Source organism: Lolium rigidum, chromosome 2, assembly GCF_022539505.1.
Source record: "Lolium rigidum isolate FL_2022 chromosome 2, APGP_CSIRO_Lrig_0.1, whole genome shotgun sequence".
NCBI classification, from domain to species: Eukaryota; Viridiplantae; Streptophyta; class Magnoliopsida; order Poales; family Poaceae; genus Lolium; species Lolium rigidum.
The window spans coordinates 98,385,383-98,397,354 of record NC_061509.1 but is presented as its reverse complement, the minus strand read 5'-3'; the positions used below and the strand labels follow the sequence as shown (position 1 = coordinate 98,397,354).

The 11,972-nt window shown below is 42.2% G+C and overlaps 2 long non-coding RNA genes across 4 annotated transcripts; one reads left to right on the top strand and one right to left on the bottom strand.

Moving 5' to 3' along the window:
• The first annotated feature begins 2,866 nt into the window (after positions 1–2,866).
• On the top strand, positions 2,867–7,590 carry LOC124692122. 2 transcript variants are annotated; one of them, XR_006999342.1, is made up of 3 exons: positions 2,867–3,421; positions 4,944–5,100; positions 6,530–7,590. It is a non-coding gene; the product is annotated as an uncharacterized LOC124692122 (long non-coding RNA). The 2 variants fall into 2 exon arrangements; XR_006999343.1 differs by having other exon boundaries at positions 6,156–7,590.
• On the bottom strand, positions 3,956–7,144 carry LOC124692121. Of its 2 annotated transcripts, XR_006999341.1 has the most exons (3): positions 6,561–7,144; positions 6,081–6,253; positions 3,956–5,778 (listed from the first exon to the last, which is right to left on the bottom strand). It is a non-coding gene; the product is annotated as an uncharacterized LOC124692121 (long non-coding RNA). The 2 variants fall into 2 exon arrangements; XR_006999340.1 differs by having other exon boundaries at positions 6,081–7,144.
• Positions 7,591–11,972: the final 4,382 nt, after the last annotated feature.

Sequence of the window (11,972 nt, the reverse complement as noted above, 5' to 3'; positions counted from 1 at the left end):
TTTGTTTTTCGGGTCAATGTTTTACTGACCAAGGTGTTCTATGTTGTTGTGTTATCTCATGAAAACCACTATCTTTTGGCATCAAGCAGTTCATAGAAATGATTGAGGACGTCTCCATGATGTTAGAATTGCTGCTATGGACAAATAGAGAGTTTTTGTTGCTGATGAAAGCTGTCAGAGTTTGGTTATGCTCAGAAAATAATACATGGAAATCATGCTCATGTTATGAACATTAAACGGGAGAAGTTAGGGTTCTTGGAGGCCTCGAAGTAATTGTTGCTGCAAGAACAACTTTGGTTGTAGGTTCCTTTGAAGTAGTGATTGAAGGTTTCTCTCCAGTCGTACCAGTTGTGGATGGATCTCCAGTCATACACTTATGATTAGGATTCTGGGCTGATCATCTAGCTGTTGGGCTTTGGTTGTTTCAGATTGGTTAATTGTGAAGATTTCTCTGCAAAAAGAAGTTACGTGTTAAAAATATGAACTATCATGTTTTTTTTTTTGCAACTAGAGGCAATGCCACAAGGAAGTTCAAACTAGAAATAATGGTACAATGTTTTAGGCGGCATATTAATAAGGTGCTAAAATGAATCATCCACTGCTGTTGTAGTAATTTTATTGAGCTGAACACACCTCTTGTATTGTCTAAAGATCTAGCTAACGGTGGCTATGAAGGTATTCTTTGACAAAATCCTGCAATTTCCTTCAAGATATCGTTTTGAAGACATCAATGTTGTGAAGATTATGTTGTTATTCTTGGGTTGAGTTGTAAGGCGGGGTCTTGATCCTTTCGGAGACTTGTACATATAACCTTCTTTCTATCAATGCATCGAAACGCAATGCTTTTGTGTTTTCGCGAAGAAAAAAAATGTTGTTATTCTTTCATATTAAGAATTATACCGCTGCCATTCTAATGCTTATGCTCTGATATATTGAATCATGAGACTCCAAAAATCTTATGTTTGATTCATAAGCAATTGTGCTCTTCTTTCCAAGTTGTGGATCTTCAAAATAAAAAAAAGATTAGGAGTCATTTTTCTGGAACAATCGTGAAGGGCTGAAGGCACAACAAAAGGCACTTCTAGACCATGTAATGTTCTCAAAATACACGCTAAACTGTGTGCATTACAATTGTTATGGTACTCACTTGCTGTTTGGAGGTCTTCCTCTGCACTCAGGAAACTGTAGGTGACATGCTGTTTAGACATGTCTTATACGTGCAGAAAATTGACCCTGGAAAATCATAAAAGGAAAAGGAGAGGCTGGAAAATAGACCCTGCTCTAATAGGCTATTATGTTACCAATATAAAGCAAGGAGTTCGTGAGAAGGTCTACATTGAGGATTACTACTTCTAAATACAACCTTGCCTATAATTGAGACCAAGCTCTGAAAATATGGTCTTTTGTACCAAGGACTGCAAATAAATCCATTGGTGTGGACTTGGTATTAGTTTAGTTAGGAATGCATGGACTAGGCTGTGGTGAGTGATGAGTTTGCAACTTACACTAAGTTTTGGGCATCATTTTAACGTGTGGAGAAGGATGCTGTTGTAATTACAAATGAGTTAGCAAAGTATCCGGATGATACACTACTTTGAAATCTAGATGTCATAGGAGAAATGGAGAATGCATAAGAAAAAATTAGTCGCTTGGTATGGAAAGTCAACAGCCATTGGACCAATCATATTCTGCGATTTAGTATGTACATCTGGATACTAGCTCTAATGCTACCTATTGATCTCATAATCTCTCTTAACACAAGTAAATGATCAATGTCTAATTACCATACCGCATGACTAATTGTAGAGATATATGATTTAAAGTGTTAGTATATTTTTCATTATAGTTTTTTAATAACATATTATATATATAGAACCTAGATTACTGGGAGTTATGTTCCAGTAATTTTGGTGGCTTGCATAATTAGCTTTGTCTCTATAATTATATTACGTCTGTAAGAATTCTATAAGGAGGGTAAAATTAAATAATTCTTTTTGAAGGTCAAATCATTCACCTCTCGAATACCTCTGGATATTAATTAAACTAGGAAGCAGTGGCGCGGCGACACGCCGCGCCTGTGCATGAGTGCTTGTGTGCGCGAGCGGCATTGGCAGTGTAGGTGACCTTTGAAGTGTGGGGATGTAGTATAGGGACGTCGGTGGAGAGATCGCTGCGACTTAGGTGGTGGAGCTCGTAGTTGGACGGGTTCTACATGTATTCTTTGATTGACATAAGAACTCCACTTTTTAAATTAAGAAGAAAATTTATACCTGGTAGAAAATCTTAATAAATGTTTTGGTGCGCTCAATAATAGTAATAATTGCTATGAAAGTAAATGAATATTTTTATTCTCATATGTTCTTTAGTTTTCATTTCCATATTTATTGCAGACATACGCACGCAGTACTTCATAAATCAAAATTGTTTCACATGACACGGTTTACATAGTACTCCCTCCGTTCGAAAAAAAAATCTCAACTTTTTGTAAATAGGAAGCTTTTTTGAGAACGGAGAGTATAAAATATGTCTGATACTTCCATCATAACGCCAATCTTAACAATATTTCTATACTTATGGACCAATCGGTAGGTATGTAAAAAAAATCGCTACAGACTGATCTTACGGATCTTGGTTTCAATCTGAGGTGCCACCGTGGCTTGACGGGTGAGGCAAGCGCCTCTGGAATAAGCTCGAGCTGGAATCTTGAAAAAAGCAGTAGCTGTGTGCCTAAGCCTAACACAATTACACAATGATCACACAGGACGATGCACGCACCTGTGAAGGAAAATGACACGTCGGGTTGCTGCTATGGAAAAAAAAGCACCGCGCGAGTACTCCATACAACACACCACACGCGTACCTCACTCACTCTGACTCTCTCTGGTTCTTCCCCTTTTCTCTCGTTCTCTGTCGAGCCTTGCGGTCGAGCTTCCCTGATTTGATGCCGTCCTCCCCAAATTGGTGCAGCTGGCCGCTCGTCGGCGCTCCCCCCGTCCCGCTCTGCCGGCACCCTGCAGCTGTGTTGCCTCCTTGCGGCCTGCTGCGCCGTTGCGCCAAACCTAACCCGAGCACGGGAGGAGAGTGGGGCACGGAGGCAAGCCGGTGGCTCTGATACCGTCGGCGATTGTCTTCCTACAGACTTCGCTCCAAGGAAGGAGGTCGCCAACCGGCAGGGGCGTGGAGCGACAGGACCCGAGGCGCCATCATCAGTGCTAGGACGAAGGCGTAGCAGCCCCCTGGTGCAACGAAACGGCGGAAGCGGTTGTTGATCGACCACAGTTGGATCCCTGGCGGTGGTAGCCACGAGCCCGCGACTTCTGTCATCCCATCGCCGCTCGGCGGAAGTTTGGCACAGAGACTCTCGAGTTGAGATTGACGCAGCGGTACCCGTCACATGGAGTGAGGGAAAGAAGTTTTGCTGGTACGTGTCCCGTCCTGCACCTCTGTCTTCTCCATTATGTATTTGATCTAGCTTTTTTGCTGGTAAAATGTGTTGATTTGGAAAGCTATAGGTGCCACTTGGTTGTAGCCATCACTTATTGTATGATTTGGTCACTTCTAAGTAGTCTATTATTTAAAAAAACCAAATAGGCTACTTGTGTTGTGAAATTTGTTTCTTATAAGTTATAACAATTTTAAAACATAACATGGCATGTTAAGCCTTTGGAACTTTAATATAATGAACTGGCAGCACTACATTGCTATCATACATACACTAATTTTAGATGAAAGATGGCTACAGTTTTTTCTCAAAATAAAAAATGAATTCGTTCCAAAACGTTGTATGGTAGTTATCTCATGTGCTAAGATCCAAGATGTTGCATTATGCAACCATATCAATCTCTGTAATGTGCTTTCCATACAATTAAGTTTTCTCAGCTTATTCCAAACTATTTGGTTAGAAGAAAAACTGGATTATATTTAACCTACGGAGAAACCTATGAAGGTCAGTGTGTACACATATTTGATGTTTATTTAGAGAAAATGGGCTGCCCCAGATTCCATCGACATACGACCAAAAAAGTTCTTATACATCATCCAGTTACAATTTCTAAGAGAACAACTCAAAAGCTAATCTAGAGAAGGGGAAAACTACAACTTATCCAAAGCTTGCATAGTTCATCTCTAGGCAATCTGCAACTACCCGCCCCTTGTTTTTCCCAACAGTAGCATGTTCCTGTCCAACTGTGAAAAGTGTGAGCATCTTTGCAAAGCAGCGGCCATCCTCTAACGTTTGCCACCACCTTGTTCGGGATCATGTCCATGTTTGTCCTCGAGATCATGTCCTCGAGCGCTGCTGTCGCCCTCTACTGCTGGTCTCGCCGCCCCACCCGGCAGCGTCGAGCCTGGCCACCAGGTTGCAGCATGAGGTGACCAACGCTCGAGGATAACTACAAAGGCGACAACGTCATCGATTGGATAGGGCAACTTGCCCTGCACCACCCCTCCAGCCCTCCTTGCATGCACAGTCATCGGCAGCCTGCCAACCACCTGTAATATTTTTCCGTGGGCATCTCTGCAACTTCCAGATTAAATTTTGAAAGTAGTGTTGTGTTAGTTATTTCTTTGCATCATTCTGATTCCCAGTAAAGTTTACTTTGTTTGAGGGAAAGTGGCAAGAAGATTTATAGCCTCCATATTGATTAGGAAATTGGTCTAAAAATGTAACCATTATGTATGCTAACTGATTTTGCATAGCTTTTTTTGCAGCAAGAAAGAATGAACACTTTATTGAAATTGAACAACACCATGGCATAGAAATCTTTAGCATCAGATTTGCTAACACAATACTTATTTTCTTAGCTTTTGTGTGGAATGTATTTTTGGTCAAGTACTCATGAGTTTCTGTCTGGATTTGTAATCAAAACATCGAAGTTCCACTGTGGCAAGAAATATAACATATATATGCATGTCTAATCGAAATTATATTCTTTTCTGCCTAGCTTTCTATCTGAACATTTGCAATTTTGAAGAAGAGGTTGTTAACTCATGTAAGAAGAAAAGGAAGAGAATCATTACCATCAGGGGACCTGAAGGGCCATGTTGCCAAAGACTGCGCGACTCCAAGTATACGGCCCCTAAGGAAGGTAACTGGAAAAGGTAAACCTTCACTCCCAAAGCTAACATTTGTTGCATCTTATAATCATAGACCTAAACTTATGTTTGGTAGACTGACGAATAAATCAAAATTAGAAAAGCAAAGGAAGAGCTGATTTCATAGAGACCATAGTCATTTCAGAGGAAGCTGATTAAAACGGTTAGAAGCAGTATAAACTATAAGACAGAAGGTACCGAGAATAGTGTTCAGCACAACTCTATATGACAACACGAAGTATAGAAAAAAGAGGGCTAACTATAGGATAGCATGGAAATGGTTAGTAATATAAAATAAAGATAACACAGCTATAGCATGTTTATGCTGACAAATAAATTCAGTAGTTGACACTCCTACTGGGCCAAACCGACATCCTCAAGCTGAAGCGTTAAACTTGAAATAACTCCACGACATCCTCAAGCTGAAGCGTTAAACTTGAAATAACTCCACGTATTTATACAGACAGAACAAACAGCGACAAAAGGTTAGCAGGTCAATCATTGTGCATCTTTCATAAATACAGAAACCAATTGAGTAACATCATGAAAAAAGAACAAACTATAAAATAAGACTACCTTAGCTCGTCTGATATATATTAAATCATAGGGCAGTTTTAAGCATCATCATGTGGTTGAGTTTTATTCCAACGCAGTTCAGTCAACACCAATATTTTTGCATTGTCACTGAAAAGTACACAAAATCCAACCATAAAAATCAAAGCTTCATGATAGCTTCTGTAATGACTGAAAAGCACATAAGATCTAACCACACTAATGCACTAACATCATTTTCCTTTCAACACAGTTGTGAGATTATTTTAGATAAAGGGAAAGAGTACATTATATTCAGATTTGCATAGAAATATAGGTCAGTGATACTTCCTTAGATGTAACATGTGTGTTGTTGCCTGGATAAGTATCTGGTTCTTAAATTTGAGTGCACAAATTGAAGGAAGAACAGGAAATCAAACAAATAGGTTGCATACCTCTAGGAATCCATGATGTCCCTCATCAGAACTCGGAAGTACCTCTTTCTAAATTCTGACCTACCATGTGGACAGAGCCATTGGACCAAAAATCCCGCAGCCTGGCCTCTCCCATGGCACCAGCGCGGACGCCCTTGGCGGATCATGTTGGGCAGCCCCATCCATCTTCACAACTACAAAAACAAATGCAAGTGATGCAATGGCTGGCTTCAAAGACGCACAACAATGAAACAAACCAAATCATCAGGTGGTACCGATCACACCGAAATTTGTTGTTACCTGAGAACCAAAAATTCACACATTAGAAGCTTTGGATCCATGAACACAATTTTTAGAACTTGTAGAATCAAGAACGCACAAAATAAACATTGCATCAATTTTGCATTAGCTCAACTTGTAACTCATGCATAAACAGAATACATGGTGGTTATTGTAATCTACTTTTGCAGAGCTGTATGCCTCAGTTTGAGTGCAAACTACCTAGAGAGAGGATAAGAAGCTAGCAACCGAGCCAGCTTGTTGGCCATCAAGCCGGGCCAGCAGGCATCCCGACCAACGGCGAGCTTAACCTCCGCAGTCCCTGTCCCCAAATCATCCTGGTGACCAATTGTCGTTCGGGTAAGCAGGATGGACAGGCCGAGGATGTGACGAATCACACGGAAATTGCTAAAGAGCATCGAAGATGGGTCGCTGGAGAGGCAGGATGCCGCTGGAAGCCATGGATGGAGGTAGGGGCGACATGAACTGAGGGGCGACAGGAGAGGGACTGGAGGACAGCGAGAGGACCAGAGACAGCCACTGAGCCTCGCTCGGCAAGCCGGCCACCACTCCCCCCGCCACCACTCCCTCTCGCCGGTCGGACACGCTGGGAGGATGCGGGAACCATGGGGAAGAGGCACGACCAGCAACCCAATCCGGCCACTCGGCCTCGAATCATGTGGAAGCAGTATGCGGCGTGAGTGTCTAGGGACGGCCGGCCGGCCGGCAACGCGGGGAAGCAGATTGGTGGTAGTAGGGCAAAGACCGCCTGCAAAAAGGTGGGCGCCGTCCAAGGGAAGGGGATGAATAAGAAGATATCGTAAGAAAGAAGAAGGGAGAGGTGGATCCTGCCACCGCTTTTACCGAAACTGCTAGAGAAAATACGTGGCTGTTGGACCTGCAACCGGTAACCGGTTGCCCATCAACCAAAAGAAAAGGTAACCAGTCAAATAAATCTACTGGGCCATAGAAAAGAAGGGTACGTGTCTTGCAAGGATTGAAAGAAAGAGCAGATAATTTGTACATCTACAGTGCCTTATGATGCCCCGATCAACCAGGAGACGCTAAACTGTACAACTTTTATATAGTAGATAATTTGGAGAGAATGAAGGTTTGAGGTAACATATTTTTAGAGAAGTTTGTGCTATCTTCATCACAAAATTTCTTCGGTTTAGGAAGTGCTTGTTTGGCTTGGACCCGATCTGACTTCGTTCGTAGGCCCCAACTATTATTCACTAATTCAGCCTCATCAATTTCAGGGAATTTGTGCTGCTTAATTACCTGACTTTTAGGGACTGTGATGGAGGATGCTCAGAGGAGAGTATCTCATCGAACAGTAAGTTAACTTCATATAGTCATCAATGTCAGGGCCACAACCATCTTCGTCTGACACGAGTAAGCACACTTCTCTCGCCATCGGAGGAGATTTGTAATGTTCCAGTTATCAGTTGTTTACCTAAAATTTAAATGCTTTCCAATTATGTAGTTAGTTTGTCATATGGTTCGGCCAGATAAAGGCAGTGAGAATTATTTGGTACTCCCAGACAACATTCTGACTCAACATGCAGTTTCTTCTAACAAAGGGCTTTAGCTACATCCAAGTAATGGAAGCCTACAAAATATTCAGCGAGGACGTGAACTTGATGATGGAAATAGGAGGCACCAGAGTCTCTGCAGGTAGCAACAATCGCTGGAAGGAAAAGGCTGCTGACTGATGCGTGCACCTTTCTTTGAGGGCACAGAGAATGAGTTTATCAGACATGAACCATACAAATCTTTACTATTTACTTCCTCCGTCCCAAAATATAAGGCGCCTAAGGATTTGTCAAAAGTCAACCTTTTTTAAGTTTGACCAAATTTATACACAAAAATATGAACATTTACAATACTAAATCAGTATCAATAGATTCATCATAAAGTATATTTTCTTAATGTGTCCATTAGATATTGTAGATGTAAATATTTTTCTCTAAATATTTGGTCAAAGTTAGCAAAGTTTGACTTTTGACTAATCCTTAGACGCCTTATATTTGGGACGGAGGGAGTACTATTAATTGGGATCGGCCATATGTTGTGCGTCTCGTCAAAAAAATCCAGCAACACACTACTTAAATAAAACCGTTGACACTTGTTTCCAGAAAATAGTGGTTGCTCTTCTATGTAACATGTCCTTATTTCGAAAAATGGTTTGTAGTTAGAAAACAGTGCAATATCCATTAATTTGGTCGTATGTATATGTTATCTATAATCACTTAGTTTGAAAATAAGGAAGGGATACAGGGTACAATCGTACAAGCAAAAGAGTAACCTGTAAAAGAATATTAAGAAACGAACAAAAACAACATATATTAAAATTCTCAAAAGTAAATTATCTTATTCACCAAAGCACAAAAAAGCAATAGAATAAGGAGAAAATATTGATATTTACCGAAACAAAAAATTGAAATATTTTTAACTATTGCATTTTCTTTAGCTTTTCTTGATATTTCTCAAAATTTGTGCTATAAGAAAAAAATTAATAACCGTAGCAACGCACGGGCATTTAACTAGTACTTGATAAATATTCAAGCAAAATAATTCTTGTAGTGACAGAAAGCAGGTAATTAAATTGAAGATGTTGTTTACCTGGATCATATTGTAACTTACAGGAAATGCGTACCAAACCAATATTGCTCACTATTAGCACTCGCCCAGGAGAAACTTGGATCGGGCATTCTCTCAGGTGGTTCGTTCTGCCCATTTGAGGTGCCAACTTAAATCACCATTGCATGAAATTCTCACACGGAGAAGAGGGTGGTGACACTCCCCGAGGCGACCATGGAGCTCCAGTGGTCGTCCTTCTGGCGCGTGTGGGCCACGAGCCCACGACGCGCTTGATGGCTTTCCTGGCGCCGGACTTGGCTGCACAACAATGCTCTCTTCCTTACTCAGACACACCATACTCGAGATCTAGTTCCAGGGAGGACAGATCCGAGCCCCTCGAGGCATCGGGAGACTGAGGCGGCTAGGGTTAGCCGAGGCCGCAGTTCAGGATGTAGAAGAAAGAAATAGTAATGGTATTTTCAAGATGTGAGGTAGCCGACCTCGCGCCGGTGAAGGGCGGCGCTGGAAGCAGCCGGCATCGGCCGGAATCAGAGGAGGTGGCGGCGTCGTCATGAGCAGACTCGTGAATTAGGAGAGGATACGTAGAGGTCTTAGGGGATCCGTAGTTGAAGTTGCAAATTGTGGGATCTCTGCCTCAGTGCCTTGCCTTCTGCCCGTACGGAGGATTCGTTGGGCTTGGCCCAATTGGCGCGTGCGGGAGGACGGAACTGCTTGACGAAGCGGACGACGTATCACCTGACGACGGAACCGCTTCTCGTTTTTTAAGTAGTAGAGATTACACGTACGTTGTGCGGAACAAAGTTTACCTTCACGAGCTAGTGTTTACCCTACAAAATTACTGCCATTGTATTTTTTTTGTTTTATTTTAGTTTTCTCACGGCCCCAAAGTCACAGCTGCCTCGCAGCCTTTCTTCTCGGGCCCGTACCATCTAGCCGACAGGTGATAAACGAACCCACGCCGCGAGAGGGCCAAATCCAAACCCGATACCGGCCCCGAGGGGAGGGCCCCACCAGCCAGCCTCTTCTCCGAGTCAACCGTTCGCTCGTTTCAATCCCCATCCGAGCCTCGTGATCGAGCAACCAAAGTAGTAATACCGTATACCGAAAATATCGAACGGAACCCGGGGACGCGCGAGGATGAAATGTATCCACTCACTGAGCACCATGTGTCTAGCAACATATGTATTTCTATGAAGTATATGGTTGTATTTCCATCAGAATTTAATTTGGGTAGATGGCTGTCAGACGCCCCGCATTAACTTCCAAGTCAGTCTGTCTCCTATCCATCGTTGTCTCCCCAGACTGTCCCCATTTCTGCCATGCTCCATCTTCTTATCTAGCTCCTGCCGGCAGCAAGCTTCTCTGGATTTCTTGCTTCTCCACCGAAGCTCCACTTGCTCCTCCACCAAAGCTCCAGAGTGCTCTTCGGCCTAAGCTCCAAGGACAGCAGCGCCAAAGGAATCCAACCCGACGCTGCTCGAGGTCACTGACGACGCCAACCCGGCTACGCTCGTCGTCGTGCTCCTGTCGTCCAAGGACAACATCGCTAAGGGCGTTCAACCTAGTGGTGCTCGAGGACGTCGGCAGGGCGCAGTGGCCGCTGTGGGGGCGGTGTCGGCCGTCTTCCTCAGCCGAGAGGCACCGGCCGTCACACGGTGGAGCTGTCGTGGAGCTGCGCATGTTCGTGTGTGCCATCTGCTTCCTCTTCTTCGCGCTCTGCATCCTCTTGGGCGTGCTCGCGACCGGCACGATCACAGTCGTCGCGTCCTTCGTCTCCCTCTACGCCGGCTAGTCGTCCTCGTCTGATTCTCTTGACATACTATAGTATTTTTTTTGTTTTCTCTTAGTCCTCTTGTGCCTTTGATTCGTACAGATTTTTCTTGATCTCATTCCTATTTGGTAAAAAGAACCTTTTTTTTTTCTTCAGATCCGAATGGTTCAGTGTTAACAGGATATTACTTTTGTTTATGAATTTATCTAGAACTTGTTGAATAATTGGTGAACTAAATATTTTTATCACATGGACAAATCAGAAATAGGATTACTCTATAATTTTAAGTGTAATAGACTTTTATTATGACTTGGTAATTTTTACTACCATAGATAGAAAAAATGTGTTCAAAACTTTGTGTTTCAAAGTTGTTGATTTTGACCATTTCCATCATTGATTGATTAGGAGAACTGCCAATGGATCTTTTCATATTTTAAAAATAATGTTTCCAAAGTCCAATTATTACTATATTTTTGAGCTTTAGTCTTTGTTGTAAGGTAATAATTTCTAGAATATAAAATAAAATTAGTTTATATATTACAATATCCATGTTTTTTAATCATAGTACAAATTCAAATTATGAGCTTTATCGTAGCGGCCAACTTTGAACTTTTCTCCTATATGGTTGTGTCCGTCTCATGACAAGATGAATTAACAAAGTTAATCCCTCCACTGTAACCATGTTTGCTAATTAACCACTGCCAGCAAAACGTTCCACACATTATAGAAAAATTGTTTCTCAGAATTACTGTTATATTAGAGAATCACGAGTATAATAATTGGTTAATTAGCCAGGGTACAGTGCAGTACAAAATCATAATTTTTTTGGAATGTTGCTAACCTTAAACTGCTATGCTCAACAAATGAGTTATTTCCGCACCGTCTCTGTGCCCCGAACACATGATATTAGCATTGACTCATGTGGGCCATTCATTAATTTGCAAGGACAAATATTAATGCCAAGTGAGTAAGTACTGACTGTACTGCTACCCGGTGAAGTATTCCTTTCTGTATCCTGCTCGTATAGGAAAAGTAAATCATACTCCTATATTAGGTGCTAATCCTATAGCAGTTATCAACGCATGCGATTTCGACCTCGCCCGTTGCCAGGTTCCGAAAGTGCGGGTCGTACCGTATACTACTTACTTCTACCAGTATTCCTTCCTCCCCACCTGCACTAATTAATCACAGCACGAGATCCCCTTCTCCTTCTCCTTCCTTTCCATTCCACCTCCACCTCCCCCAGCGACGTCGTCCGC